Here is a 26,968-nt window from a genome sequence, read left to right as displayed (position 1 = left end):
TGATAGTAAGTATCTTTTCAGGGCTTTGCTTGGATATTACAAACATCTGTTAGTAAAGGCTAGCACTAGTAAATACTCATTAGGAAAAGGATGACTAATGCCGTTCTCTGGTTTTGTCCCTCCTTTCTAATAGATGCATGCATCTCTGCAAGTGAATATTGGAGTTAGTGAAGCTGCATGGTATTAGATAGTTTCCTGCATCTCTCTTTGCAGCAGAAAATGTGGTGTGTTCTTTTCCTTTCCTCTGCCCCCTCCTTCTCCCACTCCATGTTAGCTCTGGTTTTAAAGCTGTTTAACTAAAGCTCAAAAAAAGGAATGTGCTAGAATTGGAAAGATAATTATAAGGCCAAAATCCCTCACACACCACTGGATTCTTTCCCTCCTGATGTGGATTCTGGATTTGTCTGTGAAAGCAAAGAAAAAGCTTTCTTTGGTGCTTTGTCATTAAAACAGTTAGAATCTGCAAATCCTGTACAGTCAAGACAACAGCAGGATTATGTTTGAATCATAAGAATGAGCAATGTGTTCTGCTTAATTACAGAAGTTACAGAGGAAAAGGATTTATTGACTGCCCCATCCTTCACCCCTCTAGTGTAGGATTGTTCTCTCCACAGTGCTTCTTAAGCCTTTTTCTTTGCAGTGTTACATGCACCACGTGATGGATCATCCACAGCTTAACTGGAGGTCTTGCAGCAGTTCTTAATAGGTTAAAAGGTGTAGTTGAGCCTGCTGGCTGCTAGCAGATCATGTTCTCAATGTGGACTTTGGGAAATTGCCAAGATGTGCTCATCTGGGGCTATCAAGATGGAGAAAACAATGGTGTGTTAGCTCACTATCAATATGTTTTCCACGGAACTTAGTTTTTACCTTGGTTGTCTCAATTTCATTGGAGAGCTTTTTCTCATTATTTCCTTTTGAGAGTTCAAAAATATTTTCCCCCATCACTCATGTTCGTAACCTCTGGTTACATAATCTTTCCTGACTGTTTTGTTAATGTGGACTTTATCTGTAAAATGGTGCTTATCTTTGATCACACTTCAGTTGGTAGGAAATTTCCTGCTAAAATCCTGTTTTGATAAAGCCCACATCAAGGAGCTTTGGAATTATTATGACAAATCCCACAAACTGAAAACCAAACTTGATTTTTCTTTCTCATTTTCTTCCTTAACTCCTTCCCCTCCTCACAGCCCTCCCCCCACCAACTGAAATCTTTCCTTCTTATTTAAATTTCTGGGTGTTTATGGGTAGTATTTGGTGTTTACTTTTTTCCTGAATAAAAGGCTGAATTCTCTTTATAGATAAGACTCTCTCCCAGTCTGTATCTAAAAGCCTGCACAGATTTGTGGCAATAGAATGCCTTCTCCCAGGTATCAGATATAAACCCTTATTTAACACATTTTGCCTCTGTCTCCTCCTAGATGTTTCACTGAGAAGCACATGAGAAATTCAGGCCAATATTTTGACTTGCAAACCCACTGTTACTTTTCTATGTAGGCTCTTGCTATTGTCCATCCAAGGTCTTTCAGTATTGTTTCTTTCAAGTTTTTATTGTCACTAAGGATAGAAGTGTTACTTTCCCCCAAATTCTACTCTCATGAAGTTGCTCAACATATTTCTGACAATATTGTTTTAGTGGCTTCCCGACCCCCGAAGAGAAGTTTTAATAAAAACTGTCAACCTATGGAAATGCTTTTCTTGCAACACTATTGGGTTTCCAGTTTTCAAAAACTGCAAACTCTTTCAGTTTTTGTCTAATCCAGAATGAAGAGAACTCCTAATTTGAGGAGAGCAAACCCAGTTCCTCTCCTTAAAACCACCAACCCCTGCATGAGTAGAAAGTCTACACACTTAATATATCCTGAGAAAAGTTGATGACATTTTCTGAACAATATCTCTGCCATTCCAACTGAGTCAGATTTTGATCTTGTATCTCTCCATTGCCTTCTCTACCTGTAAAGATGAGTTTATTATATTTTTGCTCCCTGACATTTAGAGTGTCCCTGACATTCACATTGAATACTGTCTGTAAATTGTTATTACGAAGATGCTTATTCTGCTTAAAATTGCTCTGAAAGTAGGAATAGAAACATTTGCAATTTTGATTCTTAAGTCAAGCTTCTTATGGACTGAAGACTAAAACAGCAGAGTGTAGAAGTACTGAAGTCCAGTTCCAGCAGATGTGCTGTTAGCATACCCCTTCAGAAAAGAGACCACTGAAAGAAAAGCTTTTTGAAGTTCCACTGCTGTTTTTGAAACACATGCAGCCTTTTAATGATACAAAGGGCCTTTGCTGCTCTGGTTCATGCTGCTCATCTCTGCTTCCATCTCTTGGGAGTGCTGTTTCTTGGCTAAGTCAGTCATGGGCTCTACAATCTAGCTGGGTTGTTAAATGAAGATCTATCTAGTTTAAGATTAGTTCTGTGAGATGTGTGCTTTGTCTAATCCCGTGTGCCTTCTGTGGGCCAAAAAATAGAGAAGAACAGAGAAAGGCTCTTCCAGAAGGAAGTTCATCCTAAGGTAGGACTGGATGAGGTACCTATGTCTTCAGTTCCTACCGAAGGAGCCTAGGCCAACTGATTTACACAAGAGCTAAATCTACCTTGGTCATTCTGTCCTGTGTTACAGCTTCTGAATTGATCCCCAGCAATTCTGTGTGCTCAGCCCTGTGCTTGTGGCATGCTGGAATAATTTCAGACAAGTATTGTGATGAAAACAAGAAATCCACAGACATCCTAAGAGAATATGTTACTTTTCTGGAACTGTTGAGTAAAATAAGTGCTGCTTTGGTTACTCTGAAAGGTTGAATAGATGTCTAGCTTAGGGTATGTCTTTATGGTATTACCTTAAACTATCTAGGAAGAGAGAAGATTTAATCATCGTTCTAGGTTATAATTTCACTTCCCAGTAGAAAAAAATCCTGGGACAATTCTTTATGACAGCATTTGCTATGACAAGGGGTGTCTTTAAAATGATTAGAGAGCCATTTGCTACAGTGATCAGTCAATGAGAAAAGGGAGAAGTTAACTTTATCAGTAGCCTGAAGAATAATTCTAGAGTTGCACTCTGCCAAAGTGGAAGAAAATAAAAGGCTAGTGTAACAAATCCATGGAAGAAGTTGGGATCACAAAGCAACCATCTTTTCTCTAAACTGGATTAGCCAAAGGCAAAATGCTTTCCTCAGTCACTGATTGCCAGACCTTATTTTTTTTTTAATCAGAAAGCTTTAGAAAGTGGATAAAGACAAATTTTCTGCTTCAAAGTGTTCAAATATCGGTTCCTGCAGGCACTCTCAGGGGATTATAGTATTGTTTTGCAAGTCACTGACTGGGGGATTTGGAAACCTGAACTGCAGGACTGCACTCATACTAGAAAATAGTTATTGTTATTGGCAAAATAGCAGCAGTAGTAGCTTTTGGGTCAAGTTTCTTTGACTTTGTAAGAAGTTCAAGGCACCTTTAGAGAACTAGTATCTTGGTCTATAGGCAGCATCAGGGCTAGGAAGTTCATAGGACTTAATTCTCTTGCTACAGCCAAGTGATTTCTCCACTGAACACCTCTCCAGCTTTGATGCTATTCACTTGCTTTTATGTTAGTGGAAACTTCTACCACCGTGGCTGAACCAAGGCAGGACTTTTTCCCTCACCTGTGATGTGCAGAGTCCTATGTCAAGGCAAAATCACTGAGACCTTCCTTGACTTTTGTTTGAGTAATTTTCTCTGGAGCTCTTGTTGGAGCTCTGTAGGAAAGATGTGTTAGAAGGTATATGCACATGATCTATTTTGTTATCCTCTTGAAGGGAGTTCTTTTGCCAGTGCTTCCTTTGGCTCACCCAATCTGATAATCTTCACACGGGAAGCTATTTGTGAAACAGAGTTTTGACAGAAAAATAAAGCATTCCTCACCCAGCTGATGCTTTGGTAAACCACCAGCAGTACTCTGTCCTGGAGGTATCAAGAAGGTGTGTGGATACTGCAGACTGAGCTACTGACAGTGGTGGCAAGTGTTTTAAAATAAGTTTATTTAGTTAATATTAAAACTACACCTTTAAAAATAACCCATTTATTGTGTCATAACACTCAGCAAAAGCCCAAATTCCCTTTTGATAATCTGTCACACATTTTTATGGTTCCTGCCACTTGCTTGCAAGCTTGGAGACTGAAAAATAGGACATCAAATGTATTGATGGGGCTGTGTTTCCTGAGAGCAACTCTGCCTTCTGTCTCATTTCAAATGTGGGCACTTCCACTAGTTTATGAATGGTAGCTGCTTATGTCTACAGTAAGAGTGAGCATTCTCACTGATGTAAATTGATCCAGTGCCACTGCAGAGCTTTAGTCCCATTGCAAGTAAATTGCAAGCACTGTGGACATTTTGAGTAGGAGACATTAATCCAAATGGGTGACAATCCACAGTTTAAATTCCCTGATTATTCCAGTCTGACCCAAGGAGATACTGACAACTTCTTAAAGCTAATTCTAACATTTTACATATTTAGGTAACGCAAATCATTGCTTGTTTTGTTTTAGTGGTTTTCTTCTTTCTAGTTAAAAGCCCTGAAAATAATGAACCCCTGTCAGCCTGGCAGAAAAACATCTGCTTTTTTCATTAAAACTCACAATAGTCAGAACGTAGGGTCTTAAGTGAAAAGCATAATTTTTTAAAATCTTAAGTTGGATTCAGCAAAGGAGGAAAAACAACCCTGTTCCTTAAAACAAAGAAAACAACCAACCCATGAAATGCCATGAAATTTCAAGTCTGGTATGTGACAGGTCTGCAGTTTCAGAAATGGGAGTTTTACACTTCTGGAAAGCCATGATCCCATAGTGACAGCCTTCCCATCACGAAATATTCCTGTCTTGTCAAAGAAGCTTTGAAAGGAACAAATGCTATTTCATCAAATAGCTCTGTGTTACTTGTGTTTTGTGTATGCTTTAAATAACATAGAGGAAGTGTGTTACATGATGGCCTAGCAATTAAAGGGCACAGTTGGCTGTCATCTTTGTAACACTGCCTTGCTGGTGTCTGTCGAGCAGCCAAAAGTTTTTTGTGTTGCTGAGCACAGAATTTCCCTTCAGGCAAAATCCCATTCAGACAGGACAAAGAGTTTGTTCCAAGTTGTGCTCTCCCTTTTTTTAGGCATCTTCCAAAAATTAGGCCAGAAGAGATTCCAGCATCTTGCAGATGGTCCATGCATTTATTCTGAACGGCGGGCAGCCAGTTTGCTGCCATTCAGCAATCTATGCTGTGGTGATATGGATTTTAGCCACGTGCAGATTTGTCTGGTGTTTTGCTATATTTCCAAAAAAAAAACGGGGGGGAGAAAACTCCACACTGTTGCTGTTATAGGTTTTGAAGTGTAGGCAGTGAATATAAAACATTCATCTCTCTTACATGGCTGTATTTTGGTCTTATAGCTGGTTGAGAAGCTGTATAGCTTTGTCCCAAACAACTGTTACCTGCTGTCTTAAAATAATCGTGCAGATTGATTCTATAAGGGGCGGTTTCCACCCCATATGCCTTCCTTTTCTCATCTAGATTCAAATATGAGACATAAAATTCAGTCTTCTATTATTGATTTTTGTAAAAAAACCCTCAAAACACAACCCCTGTTATCGGATAAATTGTGTATTAAGGTCCTATTCATTGTTTGATGGGTCTGTGTATAGTTACTGTATGCTACTGATTCTCTGTGCTGATATTTTCTGATATTTGTTTTTCTTGGGTGTACAGAGCTCAGCAGAGAAGGCCCACTTTCCCTGCTGTGGATATATGTAACAAAGGATTTCAGTGACTATTGTTAGACTGTCTCTTTTTCTCTCTCTCCCTATTAATAATCAGTCCTTTTCAGGTAGTGGTGTACTCTCTATACAGCTACAATTCATTGTGCACAAGAAATAACATGAAAATATTGAAATGAAATCCTGGCCTTAGGGATGCCCTTAAGTACCATTTTTTAAGGGCCTGACTGGGAACCTAATTATGAGGTTTTTCTCCTTTTGGAGGCCAGGTACAGGGTATGAGCTGAATCCAGATCTCCTGGCATCTGACATTGCCATGTAGATATACCTGTTGAAGCAACAGGAGGAATAGGTGTTGGCTTTTCTAAACCTCAATCTGGGACTTCATTTAGTGTTAATCTGAGGTCACTAATCTGCTTCTTGCATGTAAAAATACCTGTGAGTGGCACTGGCAGTCAAACTACAGCTGGATGACTGGGAGAGGTATGAATGGAGCTTCAGAGCTGTTCAGTCTCCTCACTACCTTACCTCAAGTGACGAAAGGTTTCCCATTCCTAATGCTATCCCCATCTTCATTTCAAAACCCCATGTCCTTCAGCCTTCTCTGCACCTGCCAGTGTTGATTTTCAATCATTAAGGAACTTGTACCTTTATGTAGGTGATTCATTCCTTCTCTATCACTTCTTTTCTGACATTTGAAATTGGATTTTGCAGAGGTACCACTTTCCTATAACTGATAAGAAATGTTTGTTTCTGGCAAGATGGATTTTCTGTCTTGCTCCTCTCCTCTTTCCCTTTATCTGCCCACTTTTGCATTGTTCTTGCAGTTCTTTGTCTTCATTTTTGACTTCTTTCTCCCACCCACTTTTCTTGCCCACTTTTTCTCTACTTTCTCCTCTGTGTGTCTCTTCAGACTCTTTTTGCAGACATTTCTGATGCTCTTCTGCATTGCCTGAGATGATTCAGTGGCTATAAAGGTAACAGAAAAGAAAGTCCAGCTCCCTTCTGCCAGCTCTGGCCTGTGTATCACAGAAAATTCTGGGTCTTTTTTTTTTTTTTTTTCAGAAGCATTTTGGTTTCATTGGCTTTTTCAGCACGGGGGTCTTTTTCTCTCAAAAAAATATGTTCAACTGGGGCCAGTACATGTGGTTTAAGAGATCTTCATCTAAACTATGGCATTCTGATTTCCATTATTCTGGTCATTATTTCTTGTTCGAGTTTCATTTTCTATTAATTATTAAAGGCTAGTTGAAGGCCAAAAAACTCTAGGTCAGACAAATCATAGCTTGGGAATTGACCTGGAGCAAGGGAGCCACAGAGCATTAATGAATTAGTCACTGGGCTACCTGCTACTCCGAAGTCTTTAGCTCTTTTATTTTCCAAATGAAATATGTTTTCTATTGTACCCTTTCTTCTCTTCTCAAAGTGCAGGGGAAGCAAATACTAGGTTTGGGAGTACAGAGTTCCTTTCATCTGTCCTCTGTGTCTAGGTATGAGTTTTTTGGGAAGGACCAGACGTGGATTAGCCCAAGCTCTGCAGAACACTATATTCATTTTTCTGTCATATGTGAATCTAGGGGATTTGTGCTTTTCCAGGAAATTGGTGGATGTAGGAATGAGACTTCTACTGAGAGTGAAAGAAAGGAGAGATGGAGTCTAAAAACCTTGCACTGGTCACAGTTGAAGAAGGGGCTAGAACAGCAGCCCACATAATGAGGCTGGATAGGGCAGAGAGAAGTGAAGAAGCAGAGCTGAAACATGACTGGTGGGGGGAAGGGGAGGGAGGGAAAGTGTCTGAGTATGCTGGGATAGCTGAGGTGGTCAGCTGAGGAGACCCAGCAATGATCAGGCAAGACTCATTAGCTGGAAAATGGAGCTATGGGAGTGAGTAGCAGCTGGATCAGAGCACTGGAAGTGGAAATGTGTTGCTGTGGCATGTGGGGCAGAAAAGTGTGCCTGGGAAGGGCTGGAACTTGAAGCTGCATGCAAAGGCTGCTTGGCAATGCTTCAGGCTCTGTGTCAGTGTGGCTTGGTGTGATTTTCTATCCTATGCACTTCAGGGCTTATGGGATGGGTTAAAGGAGAAGGAGAAAGGCAGCCTGCTGAGATCCCACAGCCCTGCTCACCATGGGCTGTGCTGCTGGCCAAGCATCCTTGGCAGCCTGCCATTGTCAGCTGAGCTTGTTAGGATCACACCAGCACCTTTCTGAGCTGAAAGAGATCTGAGCAGTGTGGCTCTTTTGTTTAGTAGGAATCACACGGGAAAAGCCATGAGCAGCGAGACTGAAAAGCAGCATCCTGTTACCTTACTCTTTAATATTATCTTTTCTTATGTGTGTGTGCTTGACTGTGACTCTCAAAGGATAATTCATTTAAAAAGTTTCTTAGAAAATGTAGCCACATGAAATGACTTACGATCTCACTGCTGTCACTGTACCTTTCATTGAGGTTGGAAGACTTTTATCGAGTCTTTAATTTACCTCAAAGTTTTATTCCATCATTGCTCTATTTTCAATTCCATTTTTATAATAACAGGACTTTCTTTTATTTACATTGGTGAAACCTTGAATTCATAAACTGTCAGAGTGATTTTAATGTAGAATAAGGCTTTATCACTGCATATAAATATATTTAGCCTGAGATTCATTCAGAGCAATCTTTTGTGGTTTCAGAATAAATGTAACCCTTTTTATATGTACATACCACTAGATTTAAAATGAGATTTATGACATTCGTTGCCATTGTATAGAGAATGAGGGGAAATATGGGGAATATTTTCCCAGAGTTTAAGGCTGTACCACTTTGAAATAATAAACCATTCTCTCCTACTTCAAAGTAATTTTATAGATATGTTTAAAGAACACTGAGGGTTTGTCTACTGCATTTGTAATTCTTACACTCAGCCAGAAAAGGACTCTTTGAAAAATATTTTTTGCTCATTATTGTTTGTATTAAAATACAGTCAGTGGACCATGAGCAGCATCAAAGCCTCAACATGTGTTCTGTGCTGCACATTGCAAGGCATGGTTCATGGTACATTTGGATACTCCAGGCAGAAAACATTTTCTCATTCTTCTTCCCTGCTTTGCAAGCAAGATCATGTCACAACCAACATTCAGCCTCCTATTTCAGTGTCTCATTACCAACTGAGAAGACAGCTTGCTGAGGGGGTTTAGCCAAGGTCAGAAAGGAAGTTTACAGCAGAGCCAGAAACTCGACCCAGATGCCCACTAGGTCCAGCAAGCACATCAACTTGGCTAAAGCCTCCTTCAGGATCTTGCTTGCTGCTGGATTTTTCTTTGGGTCGTTCAAGCTTATTAGCTAACTTGTTTGGTCCTCTCCTTGAGCAGACAGGGTAGCATCAGCACTTTCTCCTGGAAAAGTTTGGAGAAGTTGTGTCTGGAGCTGTTAACTCTTCAGGAAATGCTTCAATCAATTTATCAATTGCTCTGTAAAATGAAGTATGCCAACTGTTGTATTTTTATTAGAGAAGTGACACAGATGAATTTTGTCACAAGATTTGCTCGATATCTGTTTTACCAGGAGTGAGGAGTGCCTTTCAAGCGAGAGCATCTCTCAGTTATGGATATCCTGTCGTCTTTTCAGTTTTCTTTTCACAAAAAAATAGATGGTAACTACTTGCTTACATGGAATTTTTAGTGGCTGAGACTTTCTGACCAGCATGGAAGCAGCACAGAAAGAGCTGGGGGAACAGTGGCTAGGTTAGCAAGCCTGTGCTTTCGAGCTGCTTTGCTGCAGGTAAGGAAAAGGTGAGTTCTGGTAGAAAATAACACTGCTAGGATGGCATTGTGGGTACAGAGGTGCAAGTAGCTGGTCACATCCATTTTCTCTGTATGAAATATTGACAGTATTCCTCCTGTTATGTCCATCTCTTTGGGACAGGTTACCCTCTGTGAAGATCTGCAAAAGACAACAGAGAGAAGCAAGCATTAGATGAGTAGGCCTAAAGTGAATGCAGCCTGTGTGGAAAATGCCTATTGGTGCACACATTGGAGGATATTGGAAACTGCTGTAGATGTGTGCAGCTGTCACTTTTCACACAGAATCCAGTGGTGTGAGCTGCATCTCCTGTCTGTGTTACATGCACACACATGGATTTTTTGTGTTTGTACATCTTCATGAGCCACTGCTGCCTGTGCGCACTTCATATGGCTGATGGAGTGGGTGGTTTCCGTGTGTGCCCTGTGCTCTTGAACACACATTTTCTATAGGCAATACCTGATCTTTTTCATTTTTATGGAGTCAGGATTCCTGGGAAGGCTATTACTGAGCTTTTCTGGGTCAGCCCTCATCATGATAAATATCAGTGATGTTCCTTCAAAGTCAATGTACTGGCACTGATTTAAGGTTTGACCTCTCCTTACCTATATTCTCTCATGAATGTGTTTCTGTCACTAACGTACTCCACTAAGTGCCTGCTAGATACATTGGAATAGGTTACCAGTGGACTTATTTCATGGTTGCTTTTAGGAAATGCATTTCTCAGACTATTTTTGATTATCTTTGTTCTCTCCTTCCCAGCAGATTGTGCTTTTGATGTGTTTGTAATCGTGTATTATTCCTTCAAGGTAATGTTTGGAATCTCCTCTCACTTCTAAGGCAAGCTGTCAGATCTAGGACTGTAACCAGTTTTGCACTCTTGCTTTGAAATTGCTTTTTTTTTTTTTTCTTACTGTAATTTGGGGGGGTTGGCTGTGATATTTTGTTGTTGTTGTTTTTCTTTTTTTGGTGTGTTTCTTTCCTTTGCAGTAGCAGGAGCTTTGTTCTGGCAGATAATGGAATTGAGCCACAGTCCCTTAAGTGCAAGTATTTACCCGTTACCCATTGCAACTGGCTGTATTTCATAGTATTATAAAGAGATTTTATTTTGCCTGGGTAAAAAGAGCCAGTAATTGAATTTGTACTAAAATATTTATTTGCCTACTCATCCTATCCAACACTAGCAGATGGCTGATAGGCACACGGTGCTTAAAACTTTGAATGAGATTTGTAATATTATTAAAAAAAAAATCCGGATGGCTTTTGATTCAGTCTTGATACAAAATGGAAGATTTCTGCCTATTATCTAGTTTGAATTTAAAGTATAATTGTGACAAACTTCTATGGCTACAAAGAACTGAAAAGGTGTTCTTTTGTATTCCTTGTTTTTCCTCCTGTCTGCTGACGCTCATTGGGAGTGTTAGGATAATTTCATCAGATCATTTGAATGTCATCAATTTCATCCAGAGATGCAGCATCTTGCAGCATCTTACAGCATGTTTCAGGTTTGGTTTGGCACAGCTGTGACTTTAGCAATAGGCCACCTGGACACTTTCTTGACTCTTCAGCTCGTATAGTGTATAGTGTATTTCAGTGGACTTCTGACTTTAATAACTAAAAACACCAATGTGAGAATGGTTTGCACAGAAGTAGGGTCGGTTGCCTCCCTAAAGCAGATTCAGAAATATTTTTGTTATGAAAAGCACCAAGGTATGCTTAAGGAGGACAGATGCATGTCTCAGTTTATTCCTCAGCCCCAGCAGACCACCTGGAGAACGTTTAGAGCACAGCACAACCTAAAATTAAGGTCCCCTTGCAGATGCTCAGGGAGGGAATTTAACAGACAGAGCACATTGTGAATGACCCATCCCTTGGATAGTTTCCCAACTTCTGGCAGTCTCTAGCGAAGGGTTTGCCTAGATCAGGAGCTGCCATCAGGCCAAAGTGTTTACTAGTACCTGAGTGACCTGGACTCCAGAAATTTGGTTAATTCACTTATTTTTCAGCTTGTGTAACACCCCATTGTGCTGTATGGACGGAATACTGCTTGTTTCTTTTGGACTTGCTCCATTGTCTTTTGCATCTGGATGCCTTTGGATGCATCTGGATTTTGTCTGGATGCCTCCACCTCCCTAACAGGAAATGCAGCAAAAAAAAGCAGTTTCATGCTCATCTTCTTGATCTTACAGACCTCTATTAAGATACCTCTCTGCCATATTCCCTCCAAGCTCAGCTGTCTGTATCTGTAGAACCTCTTCTTATACAAGGCAGTCTTGATTTTTTTTTTTAATATAATTTTTTTCCAGTCTAGTGTCCTTCTTTAGATGGGATGGTGACAAGCCTTGATGCTGGTGGACCAGGAACACAGATGGAGAGGTAATGAGAGTGTTACAAGTGAGCACATCCCTAAATATTTTTCCACAGTTGTAGCACAGATATCAGCAATAATCATCCCTGTTTTAAAAATAAATCCTTCCCTTGGCTGCTTGCAGATCTGATAGTTCATCTTGAGAGATTTACAGTGATGTGACTTTCCTGCACCCTGAGTAAAGAAATCTTAGATGTATGAAATGAAAGATTCTGAACTGCATTTAAATTCCCCATACACAGAATAAGAAGCCCCAAAAAAATTAAATACTTGAGTTGCTTATTAGGGACAGCATTTTTCTCTGCCATATCTTGATTTAAATTGAATGTGTCATTTGGCATTAAGCAAAATGTGAGTTGTATCTTGAAAGACAGCATAACTCATAAATAGTGTAGCCATAAGCCAGTTGATGGCTTACTTATAACCAGGCAAATCTAGTATCCTGCTTTGCTGTAGGCTATGTGATTTTCTGTATATACTCCACACTCCTGTAATTGTTTGTTGTAGAGGATGGTGAATTTGCCACTTGCCATGAGCTCATTTCTTGTCTTAATGCAGTTGATATAGATGAATATATTTTTAAGGATTCTTTTAAATGTCACTCACATTTTATCACTTTTCTAAATATAATCTTCCAATGGAGGAGAGAATCTGTGGAAAAAAATTACTACAGGCCAAATATTTATTGAAATAGACTATCACTGAGTTGATTTTAAAAGATCCATATGAGGCTTCAGATTTTTTGGCCAGTCTCAGTAAGATATACAAGTAGATATGAAATTTCTTGCAAAGTAAACTACCTCATAACAAATGGCTTTATTAGAATTTGCTCAGGAAGATTTAAATGTGAATGCTGGAAAATTTATCATGTAACCATGTTCTGGCTTCTTTGTCAAGAGAGGAGACAAAAAGTATATTTCAGAAGCAGTTCCAAGGATTAATATGAAAAATAATGTCAAATCCATGTACATGTATTCGAATTGAGTATGAAATGCTTTCTCGATCAAGAAATGAAAAATTAACTTCCTCACTTCCAGTTGTTTGACAGACATCTAAACCTTAGATATTGTAGAAATAATTCTGTGAAATAGAAGTGCTAGTAATATCATAGTTTTTAATGCTTCTGAATTTTAAAAAATGGAAAATATATTCCTGGGCCTTTCATAAGTATAAGCATTTGCTGATATCAGAAAATACCTGTTTTGTTGTTTATTACCAGGGCAGGTTTTATAAATGCCTTCAGGAATAAATCGCCAAAGCCATTTACTCATCTTCGAAGAAGCAGAAGGAAATAATTGACAACAAAATAGGAAGATGTACTTTAGACAGTGATATAAAATAAGTTGCAGAGAATGGCTTTGCCATTAAAATGCCTTGGTAATTTCAAAGTTCTGATCTAAACTACCACTAATGGCTTTTTTAAAAAACATATTTTAAAAAGAAAAGTGCTTGCAATTAAATGTGAAGTCACATGCAGTGCACGCACACAAATAGGAAGCATTTAAAAAGTTGAAGAGAATTCTGTCTTTCAGAGTTTGCTTTGCTTACAGCTTTGTTTTTAAATGAACCCTAGTCCTTTATGTCAATAGGACCCCATAAAAGGGCCTTCCAGGTAAGTGTAAGTCACTATATACCCTTAATCAGATGTGAGAGCTACTGGTCAGTGATACCTATCAATGGTGGAAAAAGTGCTGCTGTATGGTCCATTTCTGTCCTGGAGAGAGAAAACTAGAAAAGTGTGGGGCTGGGATTTAGAACTCAGCCACTGTGAGTTTCTCCTTTCACTTGCCCTCTTTATGAAGAAGCAGCTACAAATAAAACAAGAGGCTGCTCTACCTGTGAACGGCCATTCTTCATGTAGAACATCCTTGCTCCTTGATTAATAGCACATTTCCCTGTGATTTATAACCATCCCTGTGTTCTGCTGGCATCAGAATAGCAAGAAAAAAAAGGAAAAAGAGTCAGGTTTATTAATAGGGAAACCATATAGCTGCTCATTTGGTTTTGTTCTGAGTCCCATAACTACTGTCTATATAAGAAACAAAACTTGTCCAAAACACTAGTGGCCAGGTGAAAATTCAACACTGGCTGGGATGAGACACACTGCATTTCTGGTCCAAGTCTGAGCCCATGGCTTCCAGTCACCAGCACTCCAGCACTGCCCTTGCCATGCCCTGCTGCTACAGTCTGGGCTTTGTGTCTTGTCTGGTGGGACCTGGGTCTTGTCCTTCTGCATAGAACAGGAAGTATTTTTAATTGAAAAGTAAAGGACCATAAAAGAGAGCATAGCAAAGGAGAAGAAAACAATAGTGGAAACTAAAGGAAAGATACTTTGCTTTAGAAGGAAGTATTTTGATCTCATTTTTGCCAAGGTTCATGGCAGAAGGGCAGTAGCTGTGTTTGATCCTTCTCGAACTGCCTGATGATAGCTTCTGTGTGGAGGAGGCACACACATTTTTTGTAAAAGTCTGATCAATCTTCCATGTATTTACTTTCCATATTAGTGTAATTAGTTACCTAGAGCACATTTTAAAGCTGATAAAATGGCCTAAGCAATCAGCTTTATGCAGTTGCACTGCCTGCCTTCCTAAAGGCATTGTAGCAAGCAAGACAAGGTTGGCAGTACCAACTGCAGCTGGAAATGTTGCCTGTGTTGCTCTGCAGCCAGTTTTCAGTGAAGATTGATATCAGCAACTGCACATGGACATGACTGACAGGTGCAATGGCACTTTTACCCTTTTCCTTTGGGTTAGCTGTGTCCCCTCCAGCTCTCCATCATTTAGCATACCTGAAGAGGTGTTTCAGATGTGGCCTTAACAAGGCATTGATATTCTTCTACTGGAAGCTCAAACTGACATGTAGACAAAAGAAAGAGAAATTTTACCAAGTGCTTGGGTGACCTGACTCACCCTGCAGCCTCCATTGCTGCAGAGTTTCTGACTGCAAAAATGGTCCCACATGCCTGTTTACCTGCTTGGAAGAGGACTGCCTTCCTGGGAAAATGAAAATTGACATCCAGCTTTGACCAGGGGATGGAAATTGTATTTAAATCCAATGATGTGCATAGTAGCATTTCTAAGTGAATAAACACTTTTGAAATGTGCTCTGTTGTACCTGTCCTGACACTTCTAGACATCTGGCCTTTCATTCTCCCATGGAATCATATCCTCTGTGAGGCATCTCCTGTTGTGTGCCCAAGCTCCTTGCACAGGTAGTGGATTGGGATATAAAAGTGCTCTCAGGATACCACTCAAAGGAATTTCTGTGACATTTCCTTGCTCTGGGAAGCAGGTTCTGAACCTGTCACTTGTATCCTTGTTATCTGTTGAAAAAACAAAAAATAGGTACTTGTGTGGAAATTTCAGATTTGGAAAATTTCGAACTATTATTTTTGGGAACAGCTTTGATTATGGTGTATTTTAATCAGAAGGAATTGAGCTGCTTGTAATTTTATGGGCTGAATTAAGTGCAAGTAAGGCTGGAATAACAGAGAAGGGCAGGACTTTTTGTATGCCATTGCTTGGCTCAATCAAACTGAGACATGTTTTGATGCTCCAGAGCTAAAGGCAATACAGTAACCACACTGACCTGTGTTTATTCCTGTTTGAACATTACTCAGAACCTCAAAATTATCTTAATATCAAGTAAGTCTTCTTCATCTGTGAGCGCGTTGTACAAAAGTAGTTTGTTTATTAACAATTTTGTGCTTTTCCCCCCCCCCAGTCTTTACATTTCAGTCTACTCTATTTATATCAATTTTCTTAAGAAGCTACTTGAATTCTGCAAAGGAACAAAGAAGGACACATGCCAAAAGTTTGCCTTTAACACTTTTTTTTTTAGTTGGTGTTAATTTTTGAGCCATTATTCAAGCAGCTGTCCAGGTCAAGAGAGTTCAAGCATGCTTCTTCTGTGCCACTTGCACTCCAAGACTGCAGAGAAGGAAGAGAATTCTGCAGATTATTAAGCATTTGGCAGTGCCTTCTAGTTTTATTAGGTTATAACTGCATCAGTTGCATGATTAAGAGGAAGTGACAGGTAAGCAAAATGAGAACAAAAGGCTCATGCTGTTAGAAGCAAATGTCACCATGTCATACACACTGCACACGTATACCAATGCTCTCTCTGAAAATACCTACAAGAGAAGGAAAATAGGAGAGGGGGGATCTTCTGTGTGTTTGTGGGTGTGTGTTTGTACAGTCTGTGTGTTGCATACATTGATGTTTACCCCAGGTATATGTGTCTGTTTCTGTGTGAGGAAACCAATGCACCCATGGAATTGTGGCAGAGGTTGTAACAGTGTGCTGGAGATGGAGCAGAGTGATGCCTTCATACAGCCCACTGGTCTGTTTGCTGGCTTGAAGGTTTCTGTACAGGCTTTTTCATTTTCCCCCTAATTAAGCGGCTTTTGGAAAATCATTCATGAAATTTTTAAAGGTTTTTCTTCTCAGGTTTCTTACAAACCCTGAATGAATCCAATTAAAATATGAAGATCATGAGAAATTACTACATTTATAGCCTTGTATTTTTGGTTTTTTTTAATGAGTACTCTTTATGTATGTTGTAATAATTTAGAATGACATTTTTCAAATTACAAGCTCTACAACTAAGTAAGGGTGATTTCACAAACACCCAGTAATTGTGACACAGTTTGGTTTTTGGGTTGGGAGGAGAGTTCAGTTTATACTTTTATAATATCAGACTTATGTGCACATAAGTCACCATTTGTGAATGGAAATGAAAACATGAAAAAGCAGAGATTGTGAGTTGAGCATTGAAAAGCGAAACAGTGTTCAGGAGATCACATCACCTGAGTGACATTAATTCCCCTGTCTGTCCCTAACCAGCACTGTCATGTAATGTTAATGGTTGAATTCACAGAGGAAGGAGAAGTAGGCTTTAGTACTGGGGATTCACACTGAAATCCTAAAGATAAGTGGAATTTTGCATTCTTGAAATGCCCGAGTTAAGTACATTTAGAAAATATGTAGACTAGCTTGAGCCTCTCGTTGAATTTCCACAGATATAAAATGAAAATGTCACTCAGCTTCTGTGTAACCATATAGGAAGGTTAAATCTATGTATATCACTCACTCATAAGTGAAGGAGGTTTTTTGTGGCAGTAATAGCACTCAGAAGTTTCATGCTGCTGCTAGATAGGGTATTTTCATTTCTGTATATTTATAGCTAAACCAAAAAAGACAGAGACAACGCCCCCCATTTTGTGTGCTTAACATGTGTGAAAACATATGAGAAAGAGCTGTTTCTTTCATTTCCCTTCCAAAAAATTATCTTCTTAAAAATGTACTTTTTGAGTTTTCTAACAATATGGCCAGGAAACCAAGGCTGATGAAAACTCAAGTGGCCAAGGAAAAAAATCTTCACTAATTTCTTTTCCCTAGAAAGAGCCTATGGATACCTAGTGCTGGCATACCTGCTTACAGATGGTTTGAAGCTCATGTGAGTGCCTGATGCTGAGCCACCAGATACGGTAAGCCAGGCTGTCAGGGATCTGTTTCTGGTTGCAGTTGAAGTTGGTAACTGATCTTCTCTTTATTTCTGCACAGATGTCTGACTCTGCAACTTCATATCTTGGGATGTTCTATTGATTAATATTGTACAAGAGATGTGTACCTTTTTTTTCTTGCAAGCATACCTGTACAAGTCAAATATTAATGCCTAGGGTATTCTGTAAATAAAATTCATAATTCTGCTCTGAAGTAACTTTCTGTGAAGCCATTTTCTACTCTGTTTCTTAGAGGAAAAACAAATACATAACAGAACTCTGAGACTCCTTTCCAATATTTCATTTGCTGGCTTTCAAACGTCATCATGGGAGCAATGAGACAAGAAAAGAGTCTTTTCTTCCTTCAAGGTCTGCAGTGAACAGTGTAAAGCCACGCACAATGGATTTGGAAGAAGCTTTATGTATTATGACAAGTGAGTGTATCTCCAGGGTGCTCTGCTGTTGTGGAATGTAGTTCTAAGCCACATCATCTATTAAGTTGCTGAACGTGGTAAAATTTCTCAGGTTCTTAGAAATGAAAAGCAGATGAAAAGACCCCCATGACTCAGTCCTTATGAATGCAATGAAGTAAGATTATCAGCCTAAATTGTCCCTGCTAATCAACAGTGTAAGCTTGCAGTGATAGCCTCTGTAAATCTGCAGAGTTTTGGGACTCTGCTGGGTGGAAGGAGTCAACTGACAGCTTTAGGGTCATGTTCTCAATATGAGTCTCAAACTGTTCCAGCTGAAAAAAAGGAAAGAAGGCATATGTACTCATTGCTCCTGGGGAGGTGTTCACATGGTTAGGAAATGCATGATTATAAAGCTGCTTCTACAGAGAGGGAGAATTATTGGGTTTGGAGGGGTTTTTTTTCCTTTTTGTTTTTTCATCCTCTGCTATCTCGTGGTTTTTCTTTTCTTATTAAACCCTGAAATTCAGCCTTTCAAAATTTGTCATGCCAACCAAAGGAGGGGATGGCTCTGTGGTTATATTATTTCTGTCATGCTGAAGATGATTTAGTGTTGACATGCATGCGCTGATGTACATCCATAAATTCATACATTCATACCTCGCTTTTCAGCATTGAATAAAGAATAGTCTGATAAACATGTTTAAAATGAGGAGAACGAGCTGCCTTCTCATTGATAATCAGAGGCCGGTACTGCTGTTGGTTCTTTAACTATAATACCTAGCATCCAAGGGATAAAAAATACCATCTTTAATCTTTTTTTAATTTGCTGTCAGTGTGTGTGTACTTGTCTGGATACTTTTCATACCTATGATCTAGTTCTTAGATTATGTCTTTTCTCAAGTTGTATTTTGTTAATCAGCTTTCACAGGAAAGGGACACATTTCCCAACAACCAAAAAAAAAAAAGGGATTGCCAAGTTAATTAAAGTAGAGAAAAAAGAAAAAAAAGAACATGCAACAGCCTGAGTAGAGACAGAAAGTGTAGAGCAAAACCAGTATCAAATATGAGAGTATTTTATTATAAAATGCACTGCATTAATCAAAGTGGCTCATCATTAAAGCATGCCAATGGAAATTTTTAAAATAGACAGTTGCTTCATAAATAGACTTTCTACCAGGGAAATCTTCATTATGAGGAATCTCTTCCATGTCCATTTGGATACAGTGCCCTTCAAGAAGGAGTAAGTAATTCCTGTCCTGTCAAAATTTACTGCTGGTTTTGGACAGTCTTAAAGAGAGGTGAAAGAGTGAAAAGGAATTGAATATGTTGCAGTTAATAACGCCAGAAAATGGCAGACTGCTAAACTCAGTGCCTGGACCTTAATCTTGGTAGAGAGGGAATACTAGGAGAACCAAACCTCCAAAAATTTCAAGGTCCTGTGGGTTTGTGAATATATGACAGAGTGGACAGTAGGAGCCGCAGAAAGGAGGAACTGAAAAGCCTGAGAGGTGCAGACTGGGGTAATTCCCAGTGTGCCTCATGTCACATTGCTGCAAGACACAATCTCCAGCAGGAAAATGCCCTGCAGATGCCATAACTTGCTTCAGCACATGACATCCAATTTTTGCAAGGTCTGATGACAGGCACGGAATTAACTTGGTCTGCTGCCGTAGGCGTGCCTGGGAGCTGCTTACCAATTCCAGAAGCATGTCAAGCTATTTGCCCCATCTTTTATGAAAGAAAAATAGCCGTCAGCACTGGCATTTGAAAGAGCACCAATAAATTCAGGTAGAAGCTGAACAGCCATTTCAGTGGTTTCCCTTGTGTCTGAAGTTAAATGTTATGCTAGGTTTTTTTGTTAAACTCGAGTCTCTGAAGACAGGGAGGAAATACAAAAGATTTTCATGACATTCATTAAGGTCCTCTTTAAATTAACATGAAACCAACAGAGATAATTAGGGGAAATAACTGTGTATGTGTCTGTTGTATGTAAAATTCCATAGGTGGAATTCAGTTATTAAAGCATGTGATGCGACTGAGAGCTCCTGTGAAAATTTTTTGTTTTCAGTTTTACAGGACTGCTCTGTGAAAGGTTACACTGAAGAGATAGATGCTTTGTAGAAGATTATATCCTCAGGTAACTCCTCCTGTAAGTGCAATTACTTTTTTTCTGTGTATCGTTCATATATAATTTGCTCTTATGAGCTGATTTTATTTTATTTTTTAAAGGTCAAGCCTCTTATCCTAAAGAATAGCGCAAAGTAATCCAAGAGAAGACCTCATAAACCTTTTTTGCATCCACCTGAATGAATCCTGATTAGGAACCTGTGCAGTGATGTTATCCTGATTGGTGGGAAATTGGTGAAGGAAACAACTGATTTTCAATCAACATAATTGGTTGCTCAGGAGGTTTGAAATCTCAACAAAAAGTATTGCATCTTCTGCAGCTGTGCTAAAAGATCTTTCTGGGATAGCAAGTAAATTGTTGGTAAGAATTGCACATTTACAAAAATATTTACATTTATGAGTAGTTTGTAGAAAAGTCACTTGACACATATTTTAAAAATCATTGATATTGTAGTCCTTTCAGTCATTATTTAAGCTCAGTAAGTCCAAATTCTATAAAAGACATTTTATAAAAACCCAAGTTCAACCTGCAGCAACACAAAGAATTTTCCTGATTGATTTCTATGGTTCAAAGTACATTTTTATTTGTTTGATGGGGGTTCAGTCCCCTAGTACAAATCCACAGTAGCGTGGTACCCAAAACCTGGTTCAGTCCTTCTTCATCTTAGTGTTAAGAAATGCTGTTCTCATGACACCAGCATGACACAGTCCCACATATTGTCAACAGTTGTGATGAGCTCGAGGAGAAGAACAAATGCAAAAGGAACAGAATTCCCGTGGATTCTAATCTCTGTGGCAATACAGTCTGGACTTGAGCTGGCTATAAATCCATCCAAGTCCAAAAAGTCAAAGTGCCTGTGCCAGTTTACCCAGCTGGGAACTTTGGCCCAACTTTGCAATTCACCCTGCATTTTGTATGCATAGCCTGATGTTTTCTCACTCTAATCTGACTGCACTCGGAGCATAAATAAATTAAGGAATAGTAAATACATTCCCATACAAAGACAGTGTAACTCTTATCTGGTTTTCAATGTGTTTTAAAGGTCAGTGAGGAACAGAACAGGATCTTTCACTGACCATGTCAGGCTGAACTGAGTCTGCTGAAGTATTTTTTGCTTAGTATCTGCCTGTGAGTTAAAGGTATCTATCCAAAAGCCTTGAAGGAGTTGGCTCCTTCACTGCAGTAAAGCTGAGCAGCACAGTGAGCTTGTGGTGCTACGTGCAACTAAGACAAAGACACACAATTATGGCATGGATTTGGCTCTTCCCTGCTCTGAATTGTGACATTGCAATTAGTATGCATCTCCCAGAGGAGAACAATGCTGGATATACATGGCTGTATGCACATATCCTCTGCATTCTTCCTCTTCTGATTCTTGTCCCTTAAATCAGACAAGATGCAGAATGGCTGTGGTGTAACTGGACATAAAATATTTTTGCTTGCTGTGATTCCCAAGCACTTCACTTATCACCTTGAGCTGTCCATTCAAGTGTAAAGAGAAGTTTCACTACCCACCTTCTAAAATTATAGTTTCTATCTATTAAAAGAAAGCGGCTCAAAATCCTTTTGAGTGGATAAATAGCACAGAATGCTTTGATTCATATCTGTGAGCTGGAAATTTCACACATCAAGTAAAACACCATGAATACATCATTATTTTGACAGCTTTGTGAAAAAGAAGGCAAGAGGATCTCATTGCATGGATTTAATTTCTGAAGTTTCACAGCTTTGTGTTTTGCAAAAGAATTGAATCCTTCCAGCAGAGCAGAGCAGGTGGTAAACTGAAGGGCAAAGGGGAGATACTGTCAAATCTCATACTTGGCGTGCAAGCCCCCACCAAGGGCTTCCAAGGCAGCTCCTGTGTCTCTCACCTTCTCAGAATAATGTCTTTTGTCTTTTTTTTCAGTCTTGGCACTTCTCCAGCTGCAAGGGGAGTCACAGAAGAGGGTAAGTGAAATTTCCAGAACTGAGTTTCCCACCAAGATTGCCAGAGGTGAAAAGAAAGAGCTTCACTTTCCCCACCAGAGGATAGCGGGATGCCCACCACCACTACTCCACCCAATAAAAGGAATGTGTGGGCCAGCCTTCAGGTAAGATAAAAATCTGTCTGTAAATGCCAGGCACAAATGCAGTGTTCATTTAGCATAAAGCTGAATTTGAGTGAAGTCCACAGTATTGTCAGAGGGCCATGAACAAGGAGCAATATCCCAGCTGCAGAAAAGGGACTGTTTATGTTGAGGTGGGCAAAGGGAGACTGGAAAAGAATTCCTTTGTTTCTCTGAGCAGTAGCACCTCCCAAGTTCTAACATCTCTGTGCCTGTTTGCAAAGCTTACCCACTCAAATATTTATGCATCATGTTTGTAGGGAGCCATTTTAAAGCACTGAGGACATTGAACTGGTTTTATTTCCCTTTGAGTCATGGATTTGGACCTCTCTTTCTAATCATGAAATGGGAGAGATTTTTGTAGAAAACAAAGAAGGTTTTCCTCTCCCATCTCACATCTTCAAACCTGAGACTGCAAAAATTAAAGGTATATGCATGTATTTGGTTAGGATTTTTAACATAACCTCTTTCTTCCTCTTTTGTTCTCATTTGCCTTAATTACCTGTTCTCCTTGATCTGATGCACTTTAGGATTGTAGGAAGCATGTACTTTCTTCTGGAATAGAAACCTAACTTTTTTTTTAAGCTTGGCATTGACTTAAAAACACCTAGTATATTAGTGGTGGTATTTCAGTACTTTCACTCCCATGGTCAGGAGAGCACAGAAATTGCAAGGATAATGCAACATCATAATTAAAACTAAAAGCAAACTGAGAGTCTGTCAAAGCTCAGAAAACTTTTCAGTAAAGTTCACATTTTTATGGACTTGTTATTTTGTACAAATCCATTTTCTTCTTTCCTGTCACATCTCCAAACCTTTCTGTAAGGAATCACCATCTCTTTTTTCCCCCTAATTTAAATTCTGCTCTATCTGTTTGGAATATTAGGTATGCCTTAGCAGTAAAATTATTTTAATGATGTGGCTGAGTGCTCGTATATATTCAGGCAAGCAAACATAAAATGGTCATTCTTTATATTAAGGGTCTATCTATAGTTTAGAAAAGGTAATAAATGATAGATTGAAAGCATAGGTGGCTCAAGTAGTGGATGGTGTGTATTACAGAGGTTATTAGCTCATCAGTTGAAGGTGCCATAGATGGCTGCAGGCCAAACTTGGAAGCAACCTGCACAATGGCTTGGCTCTGTAACCACTGATTTACTATACACTAACATGCACATTAATCTTTATCAACTCTTTATGAAATAGATATGTTTGGCACCCAAATGACAAGTAGGACTGTAAAAAGAGACGTAAAATTTCCTTATGAATGGCACTATGCTGGCTCTTATTTTAGTTTAAGTGTGCAATAGGATTTGTAAGGTCTCCTATGTCACCCGAGATTCAAGTCCTGTTTTCAGAAGTGGCACTGTGCAGTGACTGCCTCATTCCCAGTCAGGATTAGGCCTCTAAATCACCTGAATAGTGTTGAATATGTTGCTGTCTGTTTCGTTTACTCTTAGGCAAATGTCCATTTGATGCCAACAGCTTTTCCTACAATGTGTGTGTCTGCTTTAGCAGAAGCAGCGAGGGGTGTAGTGGAAGAGCTGTGGGATGGCAAGGACCTCACTAGTCTCAGATTCCTGTAGTTTTCCATAATAATCATGCTCTTTCTACACTTCAGGATAAGAGTAATGCCAATAACTGCATTATGTCCCATACCTTTCCTGTGAAACAGAGGAGAGTTAAGTAGTGGTGACCATGGAAGGATTTGGGGTTTCTCGTCCTGCAATCAACTTCTGTAATTTGGAATGGTGGAAGAGTTGCCAGAAATGAGGCAAGTAAGGGTCTTTCAATGCCCAAGCAGAGCCAGATGTGCCTCAGCTGCTCCTCAGAGCTGTCTGGTAGCTGTTCTGAAGGTGGGGAAAGAAACCACTGCTTCATCTTGTGGCAAACTCCAGTGCTCTACTGCTAACAAATAGTTGTCTTTTTTTCCCTGTGAAATACAGGTGTTTTTTGTAAATTAAGCCTGTTATTTTTATCTTGTCTACCCTGGAAGTGGAGAATAGATTGCTCCTTTCCTTTTTCTTGCAACCTTTTATGTAGATGATTACTGCTGTTATATCTCCTCTTAGGTTTCTGTCTACTTGTAGCGGTTGTCCTTGTTTCATGGCTTCATTTTTCCCAATCAGCAGGAAAATTTCCTTACATAGAGTGGCTTTGGATCAGACGCTTTGCTAAATAAAGCTCTGTATTGAAAACATCATTATAGTAGCTCAAATGTTACATATTGGGATGGCAAGCATGTGCTATTTAAACCCATGCTTAATAGGCAACAATCTCATTTGGAATAAAGAAGGTTACATCCAGGCTGCTTACAATCATTATTTCTCTTTAGCTCCCCAGACCTATTTTTTTCTATCTGTTCTACCACTGTTTATGATTCCTTACAGTAAACACTGTAATTTTTAAAAATGATCATAAACTAAGCTTCTATTAACCAGGGAGAGCAAAACCAACATAAGAATACAGAAGGCTACAGAATTAAGACTTTGGGGTTTTTTTTACTAATAGAGTTGTTTGTCATTAGGTGTTTCCAATAATGGCTGTAGAAAGCATTGATTATTTTTATACCTTTCCTTCAATTCATAAACTCAGTTTACCAGAGAGTAAGAAAACAAAACAAAGATATGGAATGGTCTAAGTGTCCCTGGGTAGCTTTACTGGTTTGTTTTTGTCTAGAGTTTTCTCTTTTTCTTCATATAGGCTTATATTTTTGGGGGAAAGAAATCTGAATAAACGCAAAAGCAGCTCACTTTCTTACTTTCTTCTGCTAATTTGCTTCATAACACAGAGAAAAGGGGAATCATCTCAAAGCAAATGACAGGGCTAGAAATTTTGTGACAAAAGTTTAAGGATCCCAGATGACCAGTCATCTGTCTTTTGTCATGGCTGTGTAGAACAGGGAGGGTGCAAAGGACTTTTTTCCCTATTCTGGGAGCAGTAGGGTCTTTGAGGTCTAAAATTCAAGAGTCACAAGATCAGTTTTCCTTTTTGTGCAAATGTTTTTTGTTTTTGTAGAGATATCAGTAACCAACATACTATTTTGAGTGACCACATATATAGCTATTTTCTGAACAAAACTCCTACCTTTATTCCCAATGGGTAAAAAGCAAATTTTTCTTAGTCCTGGTGAGTTCAGGAAAATATGAGGCTGAACAAGTTTATAGACCAAGCTGTGCATGGTTCCCTCTTGCAAAGCCACCAAGTAAAGAAGATTCTGAATACTGCAGTAAAAGTTATAAGAAGTGATTATTTAGCTTATGGTCCACAGTCTTTATGTGAGAAGAGCTGCTGAGAATAGATTAATATTTCCAGAACTAGACTCAAGTTGCCTTGGGATAAGAAGATGGAAGAGAGTTTTGCTAATTTCCTTCTGTCAGAGTTATTTTTTTGCCTCTGGGCTTTTAGAAATTCTCATAAGCATAGATCTCTGAGAAGTTCTATATTATATGGGTTGCCTAGCTGTGTCTATGAAGCAGGACCTCTTCAGAGCACCTTATGAGCATAGGGGTTTGATAGATATTTTAGCAATGTCTCTGACTTTTTCCCTGCTGAGTCATTCAGGAGGAGAATGGTTTGATTTCTGTCTGTAGCCAAGGCAGGTTGCACAAAATCTGTGATGCATAAATGATATTAGATTAGCAGAGAAGATTCTGCGTGTGAATTGTTAGCCAGGTTACAGGTATTTTGCTGAGACTTCTCATTTCTCTGTCTTCATCAACATTAAAAATATATGTAGTAAAGTAATTCAGCAAGAACTGGAATTAAGTTCAGGATCATGCAGATGCCTGACTCATGGCTGATTACGAGTGCCCACTGGGAACATTTGTAAAGATACCTGATGCTGTTGAGCCTCTACAGTCCACCAGGACATCAGCACAATGCTGGATGTATTGAATCCAATTTAATTTTATGTAACTGAGATTTCTCCCACTTCGCTGGATTTGATTACAGTCGATCAGAATTTTAAAAAACTAAACCAGGCTAAAAACATTAGGCTTGTCTTTTATAACTGGCTTGTCTTTTATACCTGGCTTGTCTCTACAGTGATCTAGCAGAGGAGAATGTGCATGCTAATGGTAGTGCAAATTAGTCCTGTTTTATGCTAAAAAGCTCAAAGATAGGGGAGCATTTGGAAGTTATTAGCTTAAGTTTGCCTTGTACATTCTCTTTCCTCCAGCCAGATTGAACATGAAATGATTTGGCATGTGTTCTTGATCCTCTGTCATTGATGAATGCTACTAAGTGACATATTTGCATGATATTTTGAGCAGGATAAATGGATGCTTGAGTCTTTTTTGGAGGCTTTGACTTTGGATTTTTTCCAGAAATGTAGTCTTGCTGTTGTTGTAAGCTCACATTGTGAATGTTATTTCCCACACAGTATGTCACAAAGGCCTGGTGTTATTTATTCAGGTTGCCCTTTGCTGTGGCCTGCAACTTCTCTCTGCCTGCTATGCAAGCACTGAGAGAAGAGGGGATGCGAAACCTCCCAACACTACCCCCTCTTTTCATGGATTTCTGGGTAGGGTGTGAGAAACGTGCAAAATGAGATCTTTAAAGATGCACAGTCGCATGTGAGGAGAGCAAAATTGCCCTTTCTTAAACATGGAAGCTGTAAATATATCTAGCTGGAGGGAGTCCTGCTGTGTCTCCTGCATGCTCACCTAATCACCAAGTGGCATCTGTCCCTAAAACTAACTGATCTCTATCTGACTGTTTGTGACTCTTGTGCCACACTCATTATTTATTTAATGAAACATCCCATTGAGATAGAAAAGCCATTCATAAACCCCGACAACAAACAATCATGAAAATTGCCTTTGAATTTCCCTAATTTGCTTGTAAGAGTCAGAACAATGGAAGAGAATAATTGCAGTTATTAAAAGAAATTGCTGCAGGCAAAATATAACCCATTTTAAAACTCCAATCC

General features: G+C 39.2%; 1 long non-coding RNA gene across 4 annotated transcripts in view; it reads left to right on the top strand.

Moving 5' to 3' along the window:
• The window catches only part of LOC146437955 (uncharacterized), a 319,641-nt gene that overhangs the window by 213,110 nt on the left and 79,563 nt on the right, over positions 1–26,968 (top strand). For 3 of the 4 annotated variants that reach the window (XR_014852003.1, XR_014852000.1, XR_014852001.1), the window contains exons 5-6: positions 19,871–19,951; positions 21,837–22,020. This is a non-coding gene — a long non-coding RNA (uncharacterized LOC146437955). The remainder of the gene's footprint in view (positions 1–19,870; positions 19,952–21,836; positions 22,021–26,968) is intronic. The other variant, XR_014852002.1, reaches the window with a different exon arrangement.

The sequence above is a fragment of the Lichenostomus cassidix genome, chromosome 4, assembly GCF_008360975.1.
Source record: "Lichenostomus cassidix isolate B80296 chromosome 4, HeHo_3.0, whole genome shotgun sequence".
Classification (NCBI taxonomy): Eukaryota; Metazoa; Chordata; class Aves; order Passeriformes; family Meliphagidae; genus Lichenostomus; species Lichenostomus cassidix.
The sequence above is the reverse complement of the archived record's forward strand: the minus strand, read 5'-3'. Positions and strand labels throughout refer to the sequence as shown.